This window comes from Staurois parvus, unplaced genomic scaffold (genome assembly GCF_062004578.1).
Source record: "Staurois parvus isolate SC_StPar_1 unplaced genomic scaffold, SC_StPar_1.0 ptg001316l, whole genome shotgun sequence".
Lineage (NCBI taxonomy): Eukaryota > Metazoa > Chordata > Amphibia > Anura > Ranidae > Staurois > Staurois parvus.
The window spans coordinates 2,659,397-2,671,725 of NW_028319112.1; positions in this window are offsets into that span (position 1 = coordinate 2,659,397).

The window sequence follows — 12,329 nt, forward strand, 5'->3', positions numbered from 1 at the left end:
TGGATTTCTATTACTCTACTACACCTGCTAGTAAATTATCATTTCTACCAAAAACAGTGATTGATCAGGTTAGTGATGTCTGACTGCTATTATTTTGAACACAATTGTATATATATATATATATATATATATATATATGTATTTAGAAAGACTGGTGAAGGACATATCCCTGTCCTATTGTTATTATCCCACATGCAAAGTGTGAGATAGGTGTCAGGGGATCAACCTAAAGAGGAATAACCAAAGACCTGGCATGTGCACCAATTTTGAACATTCCCAGGAATGTGTGCAAATGTTGTGGAACAGTACCTAGGCACATGCCCGTTCATGTTGTTGGTACTGCCACCCAATGGCCTTTATAGGAACAGCAGACTTGCCCAGAAGTTGCTGGTTGATCATTATCTTCCATCATTCTGTGTTCCTGTGTGTTCAGTATTCCTTGATTTCCCGTTACTGACCCAGCTTGCTTCTGGACCTGTTTTGGTTTCTTTCCTTACTCTGATCTGATGTCAGCTTGCTCTCACGGATTCTACTGCTGCCTGCATCCTGTGTATGACCCTGGCTTGCTCCTGACCACGCTCCTGTTCCTCACTGCCTATCATGTGTGACCCTGCTCCGCCTCCTGACTACGCTTCCTAGTCAGCCCTGCTGCTCAGAGCCATCTGCATATCCAGAGTATCATCTGGTCTGATGTCTTCATCAGGTACTCATTACCTCAGACTGTCAGGCATCTACACAGCTGGCAACCCATGCTTCTTTGGGGTCGTGCTCTGCACTCAGCTACAAGGGGAGCCCTCTCATCACTTCGGCTTCAAACCAGGTACATGACACTAGGTCTGTGCTACTGTATGGGTGTGGAGGTCACCTTCCAGTATATTACTTTGTGAACCTACTAATTGCAATGGTGTTTATATGCAGCTCTTGTTATTTTAGTTAACCCTATTTCTTCTGGTGTGGGATTCTATAGCTAGTTTAGGGCTCAAAAGCCAGCATAGGCTAGGGCCAGGTTAGGCATCCAATGGCCACTTCTGGTAGTTAGAGGTCTGGCTGCATGACAGATTAGAAACAACTAAAGACCAAGACGCAATGCAAATGCAAAGAAGTGTGTAGACTTTTTATATCCATTGTATATTAATTGGTTTATGTGAAAGTTACAGCATCTACAAATGGCATTATATATACCAGAATTTTTTTTTAATATACTAGTAATGGCAGCGATCAGCAACTTATAGTGGGACTGCAGCAGGTATTCTGACACTGGGTGGGAACTGAATAACTGCCACTGACATCCCCAGTGACAGTAATACAGTGATTAGTGCTAATAAAAAGCACTGATACTGTACTAATGACACTGAGCAGGAAGGGATTAACATCTGGGGCAATCAAAGGGTTAACTGTGTGCTGTGTGTGTTTTTACTTGGGAGACATGCTGCTTTGTATCTCTCTGCAGAGAGATACAAAGCAGCATGTCTATGCTGACGGGAGAGAGACCTGTGTTGTCTACACACAGGTCTCTCCTTTGTCAGCTTTGCCAATTATCACCGAGTCCTGGCCGGGAATTGCTGGCCAGGACTCAGTGATTGACATCCCCAGCAGCTAATGGAGGCATAGGTAGGGTGGCGCGCGTACCCCTACCCGGAAATGCAAGTCATGTGTATATACGTGATTTTGCGCAGCCCTGCCACCCTGTAGCAGTACATCTGCGGTGGCTGCCAAGTGGTTAAATATAGGCACCACATTGGCCTTACGCCACTCCAGTGGTACTATACCAGCCATTAAAGAATCCCTAAAAATTAGAAACAATGGCTTTGAAATGACAGAGCTCAATTCTTCTAGGACTTGTGGGTGTATGCTATCTGGTCCAGTTGCTTTATTTACCTTTATTTTGTCTTTCTGGACCATATCAATTTTGAGCCATTGTGAATTTTTTGGGGCTGTGTCAATATCATCCCCATTATGGACATGAGCACCCCTATGCTACTTTGTATACACAGAGCTGAAGAAGGTATTTATTTACCTTCTCTTTGTCCCCAGTCATGCACTCTAGATTATTTTGTAAAGGGCCTACATGCTCAGACCGGACTTTTATACTATTAATATATTTGAAGAATATTTGGGGGTTTGTCCTACTATCTTTTGCAATCTGTCATTCGTTTTGAATTTTTGCAGCCCTGATTTCCTTTTAACATTTTCTGTTATATTCCTTGTAACAATTAAATTAGAGTGTTCCTTCATTTTTATATTTTTTTAAAAGCTCTTTCTGATTATTTATACCTTTCTTAACTTTGGCAGTGAGCCACATAGGTTTTATTTTTAGCCTTTTAAATGCATTCCCATGCGAATATATTTTGTGTAGTGTTTCTCTCAAGAGGAATGGAATATAATTCATCATTGCATCAAGAGGAATAGCTTTCCAGGGTGTCATGTAGCCACACACACCAGCTGGCGAAGGGGACCAAGACTTTTTAAGATTCAAAATTATCTACAGTCAAAGTTCTCAATAACTGTTTCTTTAGCCCCGATGAGGCAGAGTGTGCCCTGCTCCAATCTTTTGGTCCAACTATTGCTTTTTAAAATGAAAACATTAATTTCCCATTCTTGTCCTTCCTGGTACCTTATGTAGTGTTTACCTCAAAAGGAATGTACTGTAAGAATTGTGCATTATGAAGAATAGGTTTCCTGAGTGTCATTTGGCCTCTATTGTAAGATGGGAACTTTTGTATACATTTCCTGTCCCTCACGTAACTGAAGGTCACGTAACTGAAAGTTCTGAAGAAGATACTGGGTAGATTACGCCAACATCCCCTCTATGCCAAAGCTGAAAAGTGTGAATTCGAGAAACAGACTATTCAGTTCCTCAGACTTGTGATTACTCCTGATGGCATTGCTATGGATCACCAAAAGGTGACCTCTGTACTAAAATGGCCCGTCCCAAGAGACAGGAAAGCAGTACAACACTTCGTGGGATTTGCTAATTTCTATAGAAAATGAACTAAGAACTTTTCAGGTATCATTGCACCAGTCATGCAGTTAACCAGGCAACATGTTGCTTTTAAGTGGACTCCCGAGGCTCAAGCAGCTTTTGAACAGCTAAAGACCCTATTCACCTCTGCTCCTATCCTGAAGCACCCAGATCCTGCCTTAGCTTATGTCCTGGAAGTAGATACTTCTGAAAATGCTGTTGGAGCTATATTGTCTCAACAACAGGGACTCAAATCTCTCCTTCACCCTGTTGCCTTCTTCTCTAGAAAGTTAAGCTCCCCTGAAAGGAATTATGATGTGGGAGACAGGGAGCTGTTAGCCATCAAGGTGGCTCTTGAAGAATGGTGCTACTTGCTGGAGGGAGCTTCACACCCTATTCTCATTTTTACAGATCACAAGAATCTAGAGTACTTGAGAACTGCAGAACGCCTAAGGCCACAGCAGGCTAGATGGGCACTCTTCTTTTCTCGCTTTACGTTTTACTTGACATACCGTCCAGGGTCAAAGAACGGCAAACCCAATGCACTCTCACGCATGTTTCATGATCCAATTGTACCATCCGAACCTGACACAATCATGCCAGCGAAAAACTTTTTACTCCTACAAGCAGATCTTGTAGCACAAATAAAAGAAGTGGTTGATGATCATCCACCCCCCTTGGAGATGCATCTTCAGCTAAGAGACGGTCTGTATCTTCACAAGGAACAGATTTATATACCAGAACTACTCAGAGCTCTCATTCTTAAAAGATGTCATGACCATCCTTTAGCGGGTCACTTCAGGATCCACAAGACCTCAAATTTGGTCCCCTGTTCCTTTTGGTGGCCAAACTTAATGAAGGATTGTAAGAACTATGTTAGATATTGAAGATATATTTGATATTGATGAAGCCAAAACCTGGAGCCTGTTAGAATCCCTTCCAGTACCTGAAAAGCCATGGAGTATGATTTCTCTGGATTTTATTGTAGAGCTTCCCCCATCTGAAGGGTTCACCACCATCTTTGTCATGATTGATCGTCTGTCAAAAATGGCCAACTTCATACCCCTGAGAGGGACCCCTTCCGCCGCTGAGACTGCTTCTGCTTTTATCAAACAGATTGTAAGACTACATGGTATACATGGTATTCCTAACAATATTGTGTTCGATCGGGGAGTGCAGTTCACTTCTAAGTTCTGGAAAGCTCTGTGTGAGACATTAGAGATCGAACTTCGCTTTTCTTCTGCGTATCATATGCAAACAAATGGACAAACTGAGAGGACGAACCAGACCCTGGAACAATACTTATGATGTTTCTCATGTTACTCACAGGATGTAAGGGATTTCCGGTGAAACTAATTGTGAATAGAAATGCTCATGCGCATAGAAACGTCCGGAGAAGGATGACCAGTTGTGCACATGCGCGCAGAAATGCGCGATCTCGCCCACGCACGAGCACACGCGCGGCGAAGAGTGGTGCCAGATGGACTATTTAAAGGGTGTCCCTGCCCATGTTGAGTGCTGACTGGTCTTCAGCTCCCCCATGTCCTGCTTGTTCCTGTGTGATTCCCTTGTTGCTGACCCGGCTTGTTCCTCACCTGACTCCGATTGCTCTCCTGATTGATACTGGTTCCTGACTTCGGCTCTGCTCCTGAATTCGGCTTTGCTTCTGATTCTGTACCTTGCTGTCTGCCTGTTGATGACCCTGGCTATTCCTAAGACACTGATCCTGTCTCTTCCTCTCGCTTCCTGCCTTGCTCTGGTGCACACCTGGCGATCTACAAAACCAGCTCTGCATGTTACCACTGTGCCTGAATCAGAGGATCATCAGTCTTCCAAGGTCATTATCTACAAGAGCTGCAAACAACAACTACTGGTGCTCTTGTTCCCCTGGGTCCAAGACGCCCTCTGTTCCAACTCCAGTGGGGTCAGGGCTAGTGACACAAGTGAGGCCGACCTCGTCATTTCAGTCTCCCATCAGGTATGTGACACAGGATGTCTCTCCTTCCATTAGCCGAATTTGCATACAACAATTCCATCCACTCTGCTACCAAACAGTCCCCTTTTTACTCCAACTGTGGATATCATCCTTCTTTCTTTCCTGAAATGCTGGTGAAAACTGCTGTTCTGGCAGTACCAAAAAGGTTGGATATCCTCAGTAGGAACGGTCAAATGCTACGAAAAACTATTTTAGAGGCCCAGGCAAATAACAAGAAATTTTTTTACAGAAAAAGAAGGGGGAATCTAAATCTGAAACCAGGAGATAAGGTCTGGTTATCTACTAGAAACCTGAAATTGAACTGTCCTTCAAAGACGCTTAATCCGAGGTACCTGGGACCATTTACAATTAAAAGGAAGATTAACCCTGTAGCGCTTGAATTAATGCTACCAAAGAATATGAAGATCCATCCGATATTTCTTGTCTCTTTATTAAAACCAACAGTACCAATTTATTTCCGGATCGAGATTCAGAAACTCCTGCTCCACTGCTTGTCGATGGTAATGAGGAATATGAAGTAGAGGCTATCCTGGATTGTAGAAAGAGGGGTGGTCAGCCCCAGTTCCTTATCAAATGGAAAGGCTACGGTCCAGAGGATAATTCCTGGGAACCATCCGCTAATGTCCATGCTTCACGGTTAGTTCAAGCTTACCTTCATCTTCATCCTGAAAAACAAGCGTTAGTGGGCATCCGGAGGCTGCCCCTAAGGGGGGGGGGCAAAGTAAGGGAATTTCTGTGCGTTGGTTGGCTAATAGAAATGCACATGCGCACAGAAATGTCCGGAGAAGAGTGATCAGTCATGCGCATGCGCACAGAAATGCACGATCGCGCACACACATGTGCACAAGCACGGCGAAGATTGGCACCAGACAGACTATTTAAAGGGTGCCTCTGCCTATGTTATGTGCTGACTGGTCTTCAGCTGTCCCCGTGTCCTGCTTGTTCCTGTGTGAATCCCTTGTTGATGACCCGGCTTGTTCCTGACTTGACTCTTGTTTCCTCCTCTGCTTGATACTCGTTCCTGACCTTGGCTCTGCTCATGACTTTGGCTCGCTTATGATTTGGTATCTTGCTGTCCACTCGTTGATGGCCCTGGCTATTCCTATGACATTGCTCCTGTCTCCCATTCCAGCTTCCTGTCTCCCTCTGGTGCATGCCTGGCGACCTACCATACCAGCTTTGCATATCGCTACTGTTCCTGAATCAGTGATTCATCAGTCTTTCAAGGACTCCAGCTGCAACAGCTGCAAACAACATCTGCTGGCACTCTTGTCCCCCTGGTCCCTAGACACCCTCTGTTCCACTTCCGGAGTGGTCACGGTTAGTGACTCAAGTGAGGCCTACCTCGTCATTTCAGTCTCCAACCAGGTACGTGACAGCTATGTGTACAAATAACAACTACCAAAAACATATGTAGTATTGCTGTGATCATCAGGAGCAGGAAAATTTAATTTGGGATGTTCTTTGGTGGTAGGTTATGGTAGTAGCAAGAAATATACAGCTAAATTTAAAAAAAAAATTACTATTTTGAGCCAGTTTTAATTAAAAAAATTAAAGCCCAATTTGTCCTAAAAAAAACAAGGTATAATCCACCTGGATACATCAAGTAGTTGTAATGATATGTACTGTTTTACTAACAAATGTCAAAGTTGCAAAATTGTGCTTAGGCATTAACATTGGTTTTACCCTTAGGCGTGAAGGGGGTAACATTCACAGTGAATAAAGAAAAAGGACCTTTAAGCCAGATGGGCACTATGTACTATTCAGACTGTTAAGCAGCACACACACTCTTTGGATGAGCCAAGAGAACTCCTTGCATTATCCACCAGCAGTGGCTTCTGCCAAGCTCTCTAGGGAACTTTTCAGCAAAGTGTCTCCTCTGGTCCACCAATCCAGGAAATCACCTTCCTGTTCACTTTCCCTGAATATATCCTACAGGAGGGCAGCAGGAAACTTCAGGCCCACAGCTTTGGTGTGTCAGTAACACAGCACACCCTCCATAGGCAGCAGGCCTGTGTGGCAAAAAAGCTTTTCAAGGTCACTCCCATATATTTATATCCCCCCAGCACACACCACTGGAAAAACCATCCTAGCGGTTGGACAGGAGGACATAAATATTCATACCTCAAGTTATTGGATTTCTTTATACTATTGCCAGGAACACTCCCCAACAGCAGATTAAAAAAAACAATAACACTGAGCTTAGGGGGGACCGGAGGAAAGCAGAACTATCAAACCATGTTCAGACTGGATACAGCCCAGCAACACTAAATTTAGGATAGGGATCCTCCTGTTTAAAGAAGAGTCCCAACAATGAGATTGTTTTTTAGTAGGTTACTATAATATGCTCACTTACCTGAAGGTACGGACAGAAGAGAACATATACAGTAAACCACATATATATTTGTACTTCTCATTATGATAGGTTAGCTAGCTAGCTGTTACCTTTTGCTATCCATGTTCAGCTTCATCAATTAGAGTCAAACTGTGCAGCATAAAATCCATTCATGTTTATATGGCAAATATTTTGACATGCTTCAGATACTATGCTTTTGCACAATTATCCTCAGCAGATTAAGCAGAAAATAATCTCTTTTACACAATGAAAATGCTTAGTATGCCACAAGACTGCCTAATAGATCATCACAAGAAAATAGATCAGATTTGATAGTGGTATATTAAATCCTTTGTATTTAGGAACGAATGCTGATAGTGCTGCTTTTCAAGGGGAGCCTTCTGCTTAAAGCATGACTCTGGGCAAAAACTTCCTTACATGTCCTTGTTTCTGATTTCTACCTTCACTGAATACAGGTGAAACTCGAAAAATTAGAATATCGTGCAAAAGTTCATTTATTCCAGTAATGCAACTTAAAAGGTGAAACTAATATATGAGATAGACTCATTACATGCAAAGCAAGATAGTTCAAGCCGTGATTTGTCATAATTGTGATGATTATGGCCTACAGCTCATGAAAACCCCAAATCCACAATCTCAGAAAACTAGAATATTACATGCAATCAATAAAACAAGGATTGTACATAGAACAATATCTGACTTCTGAAAAGTATTAGAATGAATATGTACTCAGTACTTGGTTTGGGCCCCTTTTGCAGCAATTATTGCCTCAGTGCGGCGTGGCATGTAAACTATCAGCCTGTGGCACTGCTGAGGTGTTATGGAAGACCAGAGTGCTTCAATAGTGGCCTTCAGCTCTTCTGCATTGTTCGGTCTCATGTCTCTCATCTTTCTCTTGGCAATGCCCTATAGATTCTCTATGGGGTTCAGGTCAGGCGAGTTTGCTGGCCAATCAAGCACAGTAATCCCACGGTCATGGAACCAGGTTTTGGTGCTTTTGACAGTGTGGGCAGTTGCCAAGTCCTGCTGGAAAAAAAAGTCAGCATCCCCATAAAGCTCGTCTGTGGAAGGAAGCATGAAGTGCTCCAAAATCTCCTGGTAGATGGCTGGTTTGACTCTGGACTTAATAAAGCACAGTGGACCAACACCAGCAGATGCCATGGCTCCCCAAATCAACACAGACTGTGGAAACTTCACACTGGACTTCAAGCATCTTGCAGTGTGTTCCTCTCCATTCCTCCTCCATACTCTGGGTCCTTGGTTTCCAAATGAGATGCAAAAGTTGCTCTCATTAGAAAAGAGGACTTTGGACCACTGAGCAACAGACCAGGTCTGTTTTTCTTTAGCCCAGGTAAGACGCTTCTGACGTTGTTTGTTGTTCAGGAGCGGCTTGACAAGAGGGATACGACATTTGAAGCCCATGTCCAGAATTCGTCTGTGTGTGGTGGCTCTTGATGCACTGACTCCAGCCTCAGTCCACTCCTTGTGAAAGTCCCCAACACTTTTGAATGGCCTTTTCCTGACAATCCTCTCCAGGCTGCGGTCATCCCTGCTGCTGGTAGACCTTTTCCTTCTACACTTTTCCCTTCCACATAACTTTCTATTAATGTGCTTTGATACAGCACTTTGGGAACATCCAACTTCTTTTGCAATTACCTTTTGAGGCTCTCCCCCCTTATGGAGGGTGTCAATGATGGTTTTCTGCACAACTGTCAGGTCAGCAGTCTTTCCCATGATTGTGATTCCTACTGAACCAGACTGAGAGACCATTTAAAGGCTAAGGAACCCTTTGCAGGTGTTATGGCTTAATTAGCTTATTAGAGTGGGACACTTTGAGCTGAGAATATTGCACCTTTTCACAATATTCTAATCTTCTGAGATTGTGGATTTGGGGTTTTCATGAGCTGTAAGCCATAATCATCACAATTATGACAAATCACGGCTTGAACTATCTTGCTTTGCATGTAATGAGTCTATCTCATATATTAGTTTCACCTTTTAAGTTGCATTACTGAAATAAATGAACTTTTGCACCATATTCTAATTTTTTGAGTTTCACCTGTATGTCATCCATCTTCTGGTTCACTCAGTAGTTTGTTCTGAAATAGCATATTCATTTTCAAATCAAACCGTTAATTCTCTTTGGTTTCCTGTTTGTAAGACCAGTGGCTGCTATGCCTCGTATTCCCCCAGCCTCTGGTCTTGGCACATCCCTTCTGTAGTTCTTTCTCCAGGAAGCAGTGATGTAATTCAGCCCCACTTGCAGTGATGGGAGAACCGAGACTCTCAGACACATTCAACATGTACAGGCCTAGTGTACCCGCCCACATTCACTACAATTCCCTGTGGTTGATGAGAACTGTAGTTTCCTTTTACTGCAGAGAGAGATAGAGGACAGGATATGATGAAATCCCTGCTGTTACACCTCCTCCTTGGTAGAGAAAGATGCTGTTATGTTTTGAATTACAGAGATGACTTCCTGAAAATTCAGTTTGACTTTGCACCGTAACATGTTGAGGCGTTGTAATTTTGATGAACCAGTGTGCGTGGAGGGGATGGCTCCTCCTGCTCAGAGTAAAGAGGAAATCCCCTTAGAGGAGGGGGAGGAATGGTGGGTTGTCCCTGCCCCGGTACCCACAGAGGCTCCAACCATAGCAAGTTTGCCACCAAGGGAAAGTGTTGAGCGGTTAGCAGCTCCTCTCCCAGTAAATGTGCCTGACGTCCCCAGTGCTTCTGAGCCTGTCACTCTATGAAGGTCACCAAAGCCCAATACTGGTGTGCCCCCACAGCGTTATGCCCAGAATGAGTTTGTATGGGGAGGGTTGCCGAGGACGACAACCTCTAGTGGGGTGGCATGTGAGATGGGGAAACAGCTCTCATTGTTTGAATACTGCTTGTGTGGAGTAAATTAAATGTTTTGACTGACATTCTGCAGTTGCCATTAAAGTTCATGTGCGTGTAAATGCAGGTGTCCCAATATTTTGGCAATATTGTGTATGTTCTTTTTTACTGTGGATAAAAAATATCATCCTGCAGTACTGCACACACTGACGTATATTCTGAGGGCACATCCTGTTGCTGTCAGAATAAACAGATCATTGCTTCAGCTGAATGGCATTCCCGTAAAGAAAACAACAATGGTTAACAATAAAAAAGTAACAACAGAACAGTAACTGAATAAAACTAAAACTATTTTGGGCTTTTTTTTTTTTACTTTTTTATTACTTTTTATTTTTACTTTTTTTGTAAAACCGTAAACTTTTCATAACTTTAGGCTCTCTTAAAATGCGATAGTCAGTTTCCTGACTACCTAACATCTTTCAAGATCCTGTGTAAATATGTGCCCTAGACCAGGGCTTAAAATTTCAAGCCCTGAGCTACTAGCAGGCCTTAAGAGTTACTCGCCACCAGTTGCCCCACCCAACCGCTACCCTGCCATGCCCCTAATCCCTCCCCTAAAGACGCCCTCGTAAATTCTCTCATAAATTGCCCCTGTTAAATGTTTTATGCAGAATACAGGTACAGAAATAAATATATACCCTCCTTCATCCCCCCTCATAGCCATGTCCTCTACCCCCTTTTAAAAAAAAAAGAAAGGGGGGTGAGAGAGAGAGATAAAGAAGAGGGGGAGAAAAAAAGAGGGGGGGGGGAAGGGGGCAAAAAAGGGGGTGATTGGTATATCTGCTACTCACAATTATGGCATCATCCCCCCATAATTTGAGGTTATAATGAGCACACAACCCCCCTCTTAGAACACGTGGTCTCCATTATGGTACAATGTGCCCCCCCCCCCCAGAACACACACAGGACCCCCTACTACATAAAGTGAATACAGAGCCCCCACCACCACCACCACCACCACATACGCACACACACATACACACACACACACACACACATATTCATACATACACACACACACACATACATTTATACATACAGACAGATACATACATACAGACACACACACACATACATACATACAGACACACACACACACAGACACATACATACAGACACACACATACAGACACACACATATACACACACACATCTCCCCTCTTGCTCTCTCAGCCTGTCACGCTCCGTTTCTAAGCACTCCTGTCATAGACATTTCTCCCCCTTCCCCCCACTGTTACGTGCTGAGTTCTCACCAGTCTGTGGATTCTCCTCCTCCTTGGGCTCTGTCAGTCACTCTCTCCTCTCACCAGACCAGACTCGTAGCACGCTTGCACAATCCACCCTGTGGCCCCTCCCCATCCTTTCAGGAGCCTGTCTTAGGACCTCCTAAGGACTCTGGGCCCTTGGTTAGTGTGTGAGTGCTTAATGCCTGAAAGCTTATTCCGCTTCTGGTGCCGGCATTCCGCTCCATATCCATCGGCTGTTTGATTGATCTGGCCCTCGCCCCCATGTTATTTCCACTCACGAAATGCAAGCAGGCAAGTGGAAATTTCAAGGCCTGCCCTAGACTGTGCGGTGCTGTACCCTATATTAATACTCCACTAGTGTGTGGTAGTGACAGAAGCAGTCCTTAAGGCAGAGACCAGGTTGGCCAGGACAGTAGAGGCAAAAAAACAGGTGTCACACTTAATTCCATGTCCGCTACAGAAACATCTTTTTTGGGATGACTTTTGGGTTGGGGTACAGGAATGGCACCAGATAAATGCCTCTCATGCAGCTGGCTCACTGTATCTGGGTTGGGGGTTTGGGTCACAGCTCCTTCTGGATACAAAAGGTCCGTGATGATCTCTTCCTGATATCTCAGAAAGGTTCCATTTTGTCCAGTTGCTTTGTAACATACAAAAGTGTTGTACAGAGCCAATTGAAATAAAAATAAAGATAGTTTTTTCTTAAGTAGCATCTGGCTTTACAGGAAACTAAGTACGGTTTCATCATCTGGTCGTTGAAGTCCACCCCTCTTAAGGTTATAGTCATGGAAATTTGAATGGTCATGTCCGTGTGAATGGAAGACTGGACAAAAATATCCCGTTTGTCCTTCCATTTCACTGCGAGCA